General features: G+C 43.6%; 2 pseudogenes; one reads left to right on the forward strand and one right to left on the reverse strand.

Moving 5' to 3' along the window:
• Window positions 1-2,658: 2,658 nt before the first annotated feature.
• LOC147450989 (uncharacterized) lies at window positions 2,659-3,738 on the forward strand (annotated as a pseudogene).
• A 4,763-nt stretch (window positions 3,739-8,501) lies between these two features.
• Window positions 8,502-9,897, reverse strand: LOC147450990 (uncharacterized; annotated as a pseudogene).
• Between the last annotated feature and the right edge of the window lie 642 nt (window positions 9,898-10,539).

Raw genomic sequence — 10,539 nt, forward strand, 5'->3', positions numbered from 1 at the left:
CAACACAAATGTTTTCTACGAAGGATAAATTGGATGGGGATAATTACCCAATGTGGGTTTATATAATGACGCATGTTCTTGTTTCAAAAGGAATCTATAATGTTATGCAAGGCATTGATATAGGTCCAACTTTTGTGGATACAAAGTTTGTTGATGATGTTGCAGGTCCTAGTAAATATGTGGTTGCTAGAGTTATTTTTTCTTAAAATATCATTGGGATGTTGAGCAATCCCATTTGGATGTTAGAGATGTGAAGGCTCATGCATTGATTTCATTATGTGTAAAGCACACTATTACTCAACATTTTCTCACAAAATCAACAAAACATGCTTGGAATACTTTGGAAGGTCTTTATGCAAGTCGCAATGAGTAAAAAATTACATTTTCTTTGTAAAGAGTTGGAGTTTAGGATTATGCAAGAGGAAGATGACATGGAGATTTTTCTTATTGGTATCAAGGATATCAATGAGCAGCTTGTTTCTGTGGATGAAGTCATTTCTCATAGTTCACTTGTACAAATTGCTCTAAATGCATCACCAAACTCTTACCAGACTTTTGCTAGTACTTGGAGACTTATGACTCAAGGAAATTCTCAGTCTTTAAGTTTGATGCATTATGCACATTAGTATTATAGGAGTCACTTTCAAGAAAGAACATGACTAAACAATGTGTAATTGAAGATGCTTTTGTTGTTTCTCAACGAGGAGGTGGTAATAACAATGCGTCCACTTCTTGTGGTTCTTGTTTGAGTAGTAGATCACCTATGTCATGCTTTTGCCGGTAGAAAACCATCTTGAAATTATGGTAAAAAAACGTGTTTCCATTATTGCAAGGCTAATGATCACTTGATAAAGCAATGTCCTAAGTTGAAGCCAAGTAGAAAGAGACTAGATCTTTTACCAGTGCAGCTATTGTAGAATCTTCTATGAATGGAGATTGTGACGATGATGTAGATGCAGAATGGAAATTTATTGTAAAGTGTGATGCAAGAAGAGGATCTGTGGTGAAAGCTCTATGCATGCAAGAAGTGAAGGAATAGCCAATGACACACGCTCTCCTCATAGTAATCCTAATTTGAGCCATGAATGCTCTAGTCTTTGCACACCTCAAAATTATGGCCATTGTTATTGACATGTCATCCATCCATTGATCTATCTTCTAATGATGACTCGCAAGATAATAAAAAAGGCTCTCCTTCCTCTCGTTGGGCTTTCTGGAGCTGAGAGGCTACACCCCAAAGCACTCCCTCTCGTATGTATTCTTTTAAGAACAGTCTCCTAAGAGTAGGGTAATTTGTTTTTTCTTCCACCCTTAGGGTTCTATACCAATTCCCAAGCTTTCCACTTAAGGTTCGGCTTAAAGCATTACTCTTATACAGGTCATTGTGTTCTCCTATAGAGTCGCATATTTGTTCAAACACTTCAATATGCTTTCTCACATCCCCGTCTCCACTAAATTTTTGTGTGAGCTTGGCTATTTGTACTGCCTTACTTCTAGGCTGTTACACATGTTCTCAGCAATAGAGTTCACGGGTGTCAATGTGTGCAGGGTAAGATTGTGCTTGAAGGATCAAGTCCCTTGAAGGTTCAAAAGAGTGGTCAAGCAAAGAAGTTGAGTGGCACAGCAGGCTCCGAGCCACCCGAGACACAGGTATGCAACAAACGGCCCTAGGCAGACTATTGCAATGAAAGTGTGCCTTGCAAGTGTTTTTGTTCCTTGCACCCGTGTTTATGTCTGAGTGCTTTGTCATAGGTGAACAAGAGAAAGGCCAAGGCCGATGTGAAAGAGAAAGAAGGTACGGCGGTCCCCGAGGAACAAAATGTGAAGAGGTTGAAGAGGATGAAAGAGGTGGAAGTTCGTGCGGCCATCGAGCGGAAACTTGCTGTTGATGAAGTACGCCACTCAAGTGTTGTGCAAGAAGCCAATGAATTGTGTCTTTTTATCTTATGGTTTTCCTCTTCTTTGATAAAATGGTTAGGTCAAGGTGAAAGGGCACACGGGCAAGGGGCAGTTGGAGAAGGTGCCGAAGGTTAAGATTGCTCGAAAGAGGGATGGTGTGAAGAATAAGGCTAAAAATCATGTGGAGAAGGGGCAAGAGGATGAAGGGCCTGCGGATAAGGCTCTTGCTCTTGTCGGCTCTTCAAAGCGGCCCAAGCTTCAAGTAAAGAGAGCAAAACAATCAGGGGCAAGCTGTACTACCTCCACAACTGTGGTAAGAAGTCCCTAGGTTTATCTGTCATGGCATGGTGTGCAACTCTCTCTCTCTCTCTCTAGTATTCTTATTGCCCGGGTTTATCTATCATGGTATGGTGTGCAACTTTCTCTGTGTGTGTGTGTGTGTGTGTGTGTGTGTGTGTGTGTGTGTGTGTGTGTGTGTGTGTGTGTGTTAGTATTCTTATTGCCCGGGTTTATCTGTCACGCCATGGTGTGAAACTCTCTCTGTCTAGTATTCTTATTGCCCGAGTTTATTTGTCACGGCATGGTGTGCAACTCTCTCTCTCTGTCTAGTATTTTTTATTGCCCGAGTTTATTTGTCACTGACTTGCTTTGCCTTTTGTATTGTATTGGATGTAGACGCCCTATGTTGAGGTTATCAATGGGGGTAAGTTGGTGAGGATTTGTCAGGCTGAACCACCATGTGCAAGTTGGAACACTCTCATGGAGAAGCGATCACTGATGATTCAACCCTTAAAGAAAGTACATGGGTTGGATGTCTTCATCCCTCAAAGGCTCGGAGGGCGGCCTCGAGGGAGTGTCAACAACGACGTGCCCAAGTCAAGTATACAAGATCAGGTACGGGCCCAACATCGCTTTAAGGATGTGAATCGAAAGTTTGCAGTAAATCGCAAGAGGATTGAGGAGAGAGCAAAGAATAGGGTAGCCCTCACTTGGGACGTTCTTCCGCGCAAGGCTCAAACGGCCATGAAGAAAGATACTTTTATCATGTAGTTTGTGGCCAACCACATGAAAACGATCGATCAAAGGGAAGAGGCAATGAAAAAGGAGATCAAGAGTCACGTGGAGGAAGGCTATGAGTCTAGGGTAAGTTGTATGGTCATAGAAGCCAACTTTACTGTTTTAATTGGGTTTGTGTTTTTGTATGTGCCCGGGTTTATGCTATGTCTGAGTTTAAATTAATCTGTTTTATTTCATCGCCGGATCAAAGTGGGGACCTTGATTGTTTGTAGTGAGGAGGATAAAAGCAGCGGGGGGAGTAGCGGAGGGAGTGATGACGACGGAGATGAGGATGATGAGTCTAACCAGGATGGGAGTGGGGATGATGATCCCAATTATGGTAGCGATGAGGATGCCGATGATGACGATGGTGGGAATGACACAAGTGGTGGCGGTGATGACATAAGTGGTGGGAGTGACATAAGTGGTGCCGATGATGACGATGGTGGGGGTGACATAAGTGGTGGCGGTGATGACATAAGTGGTGGGAGTGACATAAGTGGTGCCGATGATGACGATGGTGGGGGTGACATAAGTGGTGGCGGTGATGACATAAGTGGTGGGAGTGACATAAGTGGTGGCGGTGATGACGATGGTGGGGGTGACATAAGTGGTGGCGGTGATGGCGGTGAGGATGATGGGACTGATGACGAGGATGATGGCGATGGAAGTGGCAAAGGGGACAGTGAGAGTGTAAGTGAGCAGGATGGCGCCCAAGATGTTAGTAGTGACGAGGATGAGGTGCAAGAGATTTTATCTTCACCTCCAAGTATCCTTGCTTGAGATTGTTTTGAGTGACTATGTCGTTTGTATGATTTTGTTTCACATACTTATCAGCTCTAACATGGAATATGAACTTTTCATTCTCTCCTCGGCTTATGCTAGGTGGTTAAAACAATTTTGTGTTACAAATTTTTTGGGTTGACATGTTATCCACGTTTACATGTTCGCAGGTTAAATTAAGTCTGGGTTTATGGATTGCCTGGGTTGATATGTGTACCAGGTTTACTTTATCGGTTATCAAATAAGTCTAGGTTTACGGATTTCCTGGGTTGATATATTGTCGGGGTTGACATGTTATTTGTATAGTGGTTTGCATTCACGGTTTTATATGTTATTTGTATAGTGTGCTGCAAACTTAGAAAATGCTGTTTGTATGAACTTGCATCACATACTCAAAAGCTTTAACATGCAATGTGTTGGCTTTCCCTTCTCTCTCTTGGCTTAAGCTGTGAAGTTAAGTTGCTTCATAGTTTGAATAGTGTGCCTTGGGTAGACATCCATGGTATATGTGAAAGCTTGTGAGGTGCGTAGATTTTGTGGTTGTATTTGCAAGCTGTCATTCAAGTTGTATTTGCAAGTTGTGTTGTTTGGTGTCATGAAAAATGTCACCATATGGTTTGAAATCCTCTCTCTCTCTCTCTCTCTCTCTCACACACACACACACACACACACACACACACACACACACACACACACACACACGAAAACTCATCCAATGGTAGATAAGTTTACATTGATTTCTAATCTTTGTTAGGCTGGTTCACTTGCCTCTCTCCTCATTTCATATGCCTCAAATCAAACATTGTTTTATGAGGCCTCATCGTGTTTTATGTTTTGGTGCGTTAGTCATGCATTTGGTTTTCCTTGGACAAGTTTCAAAAAAAACATTGACATTGCCATTGTGCCTAAGCTATTAGTAGTGGTAGTAGTATTAGTGCTCGTAGTGAAAATCCACAATGATGATGGTAGAAAGAGGAAAGGGAGATGCTGCCAAGAGTATAAGACAATCATACTAGAAGGACAAATCTCTTCTCCACTTGCATCACATACATTTCTACAACTAAAATATGTTGATAGTCTCTGTGTGTGTGTGTTTGAACCTAATTAGTCTAATATTAACATAAAAAATTATTATTGTATAACTTAAATCTAACTATATAGACACTGCAATCTCTATCAAGGTTGAGAAAAACTCTACACCTAATAGTTGCACAAGAAATACAATCCTAAGAGGGCATCGAGAATGAACTGCCACATAAAGAGGTAGCCCATGGTCAATTAAAATAGGTATGGAATTAAGTGTATAAAGCAGAGGTATTGAAAATTATTTTAGGGAAGGTAATGAGTCAAAATTCTCCATCACAAGACAAGAAGTAGTGCCGATAGGTTGAGCAAAACCCAAAACAGGTATAAGGTTGATGAAAGAAGACAAACAAAAAGCCTATCAAGTTGTACAAACTAAGAATAGTCCACTCCTTTACCACCATAATAATAAGTTTAAAACTTGCCTTATTTAGGTGAAAAGAGATGGTAGGTGATTGAGAGGTCCAAGAATAGTACAAATAACCAAACATGGGATATAGATAAACCCGGGCAAAACAACAAGACAAGAGGAAGATGTTTACTGCTCAGTTTCAGGTGAAAAGAGATGGTAGGTGATTAGAGGTCCAAAAATAGTACAAATAACCAAACATGGGATACAGATAAACCCGGGCAAAACAACAAGACAAGAGGAAGATGTTTACTGCTCAGTTTTACAAAAGTACAATTCGATGAGCTGATGCCAATACTCCATGCATGGTTTCCCCATCATTGAACTTCAGATCAAACAAATACTCATCGTCATTGTTTGGTCCGCATACCACGAACGTAACAAGGCATTCATAAGCATTAGATCCATGAAACAACAAGGCTTGTCGGCCTATCAGTGCTCCTAGCTTTTCTTGAGCTCTTAGCCGGGGAGTCATAGGCAACAATGCATTGCAAGTGTGGCATGTATCGACCCCCTCGTCCACCAAGAAAGCCTTTGTGCAACAATGATGACAGTAAACCCGCCTTTGTGAAGAAAACCGAACTCACTTACGGCCCCTTTGATGCTTATGTCGCAAGACACCATTTATCCTAGCAGGCCGTGTGGGCACCGTGATTTGCATATTTACTCCTTCTGGCCCAGGTTGGCCATTCCCAAGTCGAGTGGCAGTTACATGTGCCTGTACTTGTGTTACACTTCCGTTCTTTGGCAAATAGATCTCCATGGGTGCTCTTTGAGCAAAGAGGCCAACATATGCTGCTCGCACTTGCCCCACCAATGACAAGATCTTTGAGTCACTATATGATGGAATGCCCTCTTCAATGTTGTGCAAGAGTGCTTTTAGCTCGTCAATGCATTGGGTCAAAACTTGTGTTGGAGGAGGCCCTTGTCCATCTGCATCTCGTGTGGGCTCTACATCGATGGTAGTATCCTCAAACTGTTCAGGATCGTGCTCCATGACTAGATCTCGGGCTGTGTCAATGATGGGTAGAATATGGCTAATATGAGAAAAGAAGTCCCTTAAGATGAGTCGCATTCCATACAAATGCTTGCAGTTGCTAAACCAATCTGGGCAGTCACAATATGCCGACTGTATACTAACTTGATACCATGTCCCTGTGGATGACATGCTCAAGACCTTAAATAAGAGTGCAGCTTCATCGATAACTTGAATCGTCGATGGGTCATTTGCATATCTCCTTAAGATTTCTTCACCTCGTGCAAGTCTTGTGGTCTGCAGTTGATCATTTCCATAAATGTTGTGCTTTCCAGAGTCAACTACACAAGATATACAATGATCAGCTTCAGAATGCAATCCAGACATAGATAAACCCGGGCAACCATATAAACCTATACCATACTATAAACCCAGGCACAAATGCAAGTCTTCATGCAAACGAATAATCGTACTTGGCAGTCATATAAAAACCCATTTCCTTTGCTTTGATTAATATGAAAAGAAAATATTATACCAATCTCTTGCTTCTGACAAAAGAACTCGATAGCAGTGCCACCCATTCGTGTCCCGGTGTTGGAGTCACCCACCAGGGTATGCAATAGATCCAAGGCTGATAGATTGATCCTTGCATCTAGAAGCGTGTATTTCACATGCTGCCATAGTCTCTCGACCAAATTGGTAGTGTCCACATGCCCATGTGGAAATAAACGAACATATTTTGGCCACATTTGTCGCCAGATGCATGTCTTTGCGGCCCAACCATTGCAGATATACCTTACAATATTAGGGTGGCCTTCACATTCTATCAACAACTGGGCATACCAAGCCTCGAAGTTGTCCTCTGTACCACATTGCATTAGATTTTCCATTGATGCATATAGAGTTTCATGCATCTCCTTAGGAGCCTGCAAAAAAAAGTGGGCAGGCATATCAAGAAACATATACGAGATAATCTATAGTTCACCCATATTAGCCCAGGCACACACAGATAAGCTCTGTCACACGCAGAAAAACCAAGGCACTGACAGATAAACCCAGTCATTGACAGATAAACCCAGTCACTGACAAATAAACCCAGGCATTGACAAATAAACCCAGTCATTTATAAATAAACCTAGGCACTACCAAAAAAACCCAGGCACTAACAAATAAATCCAGGCATTGACAAATAAACCCAGTCATTTATAGATAAACCCAGGCACTAACAAATAAACCTAGGCACTAACAGATAAACCCAAGCACTAACAGATAAACCTCTGTGACACACAGATAAACCCACGTACACATATACAAAACCATATTACAAACCTGTGGAAGCAAGTGCTCCACCCATGCTTTCTTGGTATGGAACCAACATAGCAAGACAGTACATGCAACTTGTTGAGTTTTCCCATCTTTGTCCACCTCCCAACAAGATTGATCAGCATGAACAACTTTATTGATGGCCAATAATGAAGTCATACACTTGTCAATCACCAATGCTCGAGGGCGAATGTTGTTCATTTTGCATAACACAAGCCTTAGTGTCACTTGCAAAGCAATGCTTTCTTGAGATGTTCCTACATCATGTGTGCACAACATAAACCACAAGGGTAAACCAATTCCATTTTGATTTGGCAATACGGCTGCATATAGTGGTATCCCAAAAACATTTGTTTTGAATGTGGAGTCTATTGCCCAAGCATTGTTTGTTGAGAAATGCAAGCACATGCGGAGCATCCAATCATCCTAAATAATGAGTACAAATAGCCTTTCCATCTCATCGAAGACATCCGGGTTGTAGGGTTGACAATAGAGAACTTTGTTTTGCTCTTTTAATTTTAGAGCCTCCTGGTACATTGAAGACCAGTCATCGCTTCCTAGCCTCCCTAAACAAAAGCAGTCAATTAAACTCAAGTTTTAAATGAATCTGAGAGATAAACCAAGTCAATATGACAAATAAACCCAAGCAAAATAAAAAATAAACCTAGGCACTACCCCAAAATAAACCCAGGCATCATGACAGATAAGCCCATACAAACCTATGATTATCCCAGCAAGGAGACATTCAGGGCTTTATTTACCTTCGGATCGGAGCTGATATGCCATCATTTGATTTCCTTTGGTATCATGAAGAATCTATGTGACACTTGCTTTATCGGCAATGCCATATTGAAGTGGAATAGCTCCTTGGAGACACTCATCTTTGCGACATGGCGACATGTTCCAACGTCAAACAAATCTTCCATGCATCGTTTCCTCACACTAGGATGCACCGGCAAGTGATAAAGATCCTCACGTGATCCCGGCACATGACCTTTGTGCCCAACATGAACCCTTATCCTTACACTTTCCTTTATATCATAGACGTGTTGAATGACGATAGTGAACGGGCATCCACACTTCTTTGATGTGCGCAGTCTTCGATGATCGTGGCCCTTTCTTTGTGCCTCCCCAGTGCGATGACACACAAGTTGAATGAAGCCCCTTGACAACGATGATTGCCGCTCTACCAATCTAGCCTTGTGCTTGATGGCAATAGCATTGATCACATTTTGAATATCATCCATCGGCGCTGTATGTTCCTCAACACCACCTTCATCCTTGCCGGGACTCTTCTGTCTGTCTTGTAAACCCGGGCAATTTTCTGTGGAAGTGGTGTCATGGCTCTCCAATTCCCCCAACCCGGGCAACGATGCATAAACACACAAGTCCAAAAGCTCCTTCACATAAGCAAGTGAGATTCCATGCTGTCTAATACTTGTGCACCATGTACATGCAATGGATGTCATAGTTGCCCGCAAGCATAAATGGTCGTTTGAGTGGTATGCGGAAACAATGCTTTCCCAATCTTCTATACGTGCAATCAACTTTCCATTCCCAATAACAAGACGCGAAGATCCACCTTGATCAACCATTACGTGGAGTGAATCCCTCATTCTTGCCCATTTTTTCAAGTCTAGCACACCTCGCTTGTCATGGGCTTTGAGAGCACTTATGGTAATCGTTTGGCCACTTTCGATAGAAGCTATCATAAGCCCGTATGTTTGTCTATCAAACGCAAAGTACCTAGTTGATGCAAAAGCAAATGCATCCAAACACCCACTTTGATGCTCTTCAAAGAACTCTTCCACGTCATCCATATCACTTGAGTTTCCATCCGAAGGGCCAATCGCCCCCCCCCTCGGACTCGTTCCAAGCACCATCAAGCTCCCCGAAGCTCTCATTGCCTTGTAGCTGCAAAAGCAACCCATTCAAATCCCACCCCCAAGGCCACCCAACCGCTGCCCCTCCACTGCCAGGCGGAGGCGTGCATCTTCGTCAACACAAAACACCCGCCTGCGCCCCCTTGCTCATAAGCCCAGGTTTACCCCCACCCCTACACCTCCTCTAGTGCACGACCTTCCCCAATTCAAATATGAAACTGCCTCGCCACCCCGCCACCCCACCTTGCATGCCGCAAGCCCTTTCGGCGCCCTAACTGACAATCATTGTCCGCGCACGAAAAGCCGCCCCGGTCACCCACCTGCCTCTTTATCCACGTGGCACTTCGTCGCCGATGGCCACGTCACCCGCTCAGCGCCACATCGTCTCACCATTCGTCGCCCAGGTTTACCTCATACCCTGAGCGCACCCCCGCCACGCGGACGATCGAGATCGTCTCGCCAACCGGGTCCCAATTCCGCGCCATCGATCCCATGAACGATCCCATGAACGAGCTTCTTAAATGCACATGTGTATATAGTCCAGAGGCTACCCGACTGTGGTGTGCTTCATCCCCTCCCCCCTTCTTCCCTCTCTTGCACACTCCTTTCCTCTCTAGCACACTCCACAGTAGCGCCTATCAATTGGTATTAGAGCCCAGGAGGCTTCTCTCCCAAACGCCCACTACTCCACGTGTGCAACAAGACCAAGCAAGAAGGCTTTGAAAGAAGCAATGGTAGCTCTGCTACAGAAGCCTTGCAAGCAGGTAAGCAAAGGGGTTTTTTGCAAAAGTCGACAGTAAGAAATCGGGATTTTGGTGTGAGTAGTAGACAGCCGGCCAAGTCTTGCAAATCGAGGAAATCGAGGCCAAGCTCAAGCTGCAGACAGAGATTCGACCGAGCGGGCAGCATAGCATGGAACCCTTGCAATCGGGCAGGTCAACAACAAAGCAAGGGGTGAAACGGCGCCGTGAGCAGTAGATCAAGCTCGAGCAGGGGGCATAACATAACACACACACCCATCAATCTAGCAGGGGCGAGCAGGTAGGGGTCCATTGCACAAGCTGCAGCGACGGGACAGCGAGCAGGGATAATGAAATTGGGGCAAATTTAAAACTGTCTGGACTCGG

Source organism: Adiantum capillus-veneris, chromosome 9 (assembly GCF_014529385.1).
Source record: "Adiantum capillus-veneris isolate H3 chromosome 9, ASM1452938v2, whole genome shotgun sequence".
In the NCBI taxonomy this organism is placed as follows: Eukaryota; Viridiplantae; Streptophyta; class Polypodiopsida; order Polypodiales; family Pteridaceae; genus Adiantum; species Adiantum capillus-veneris.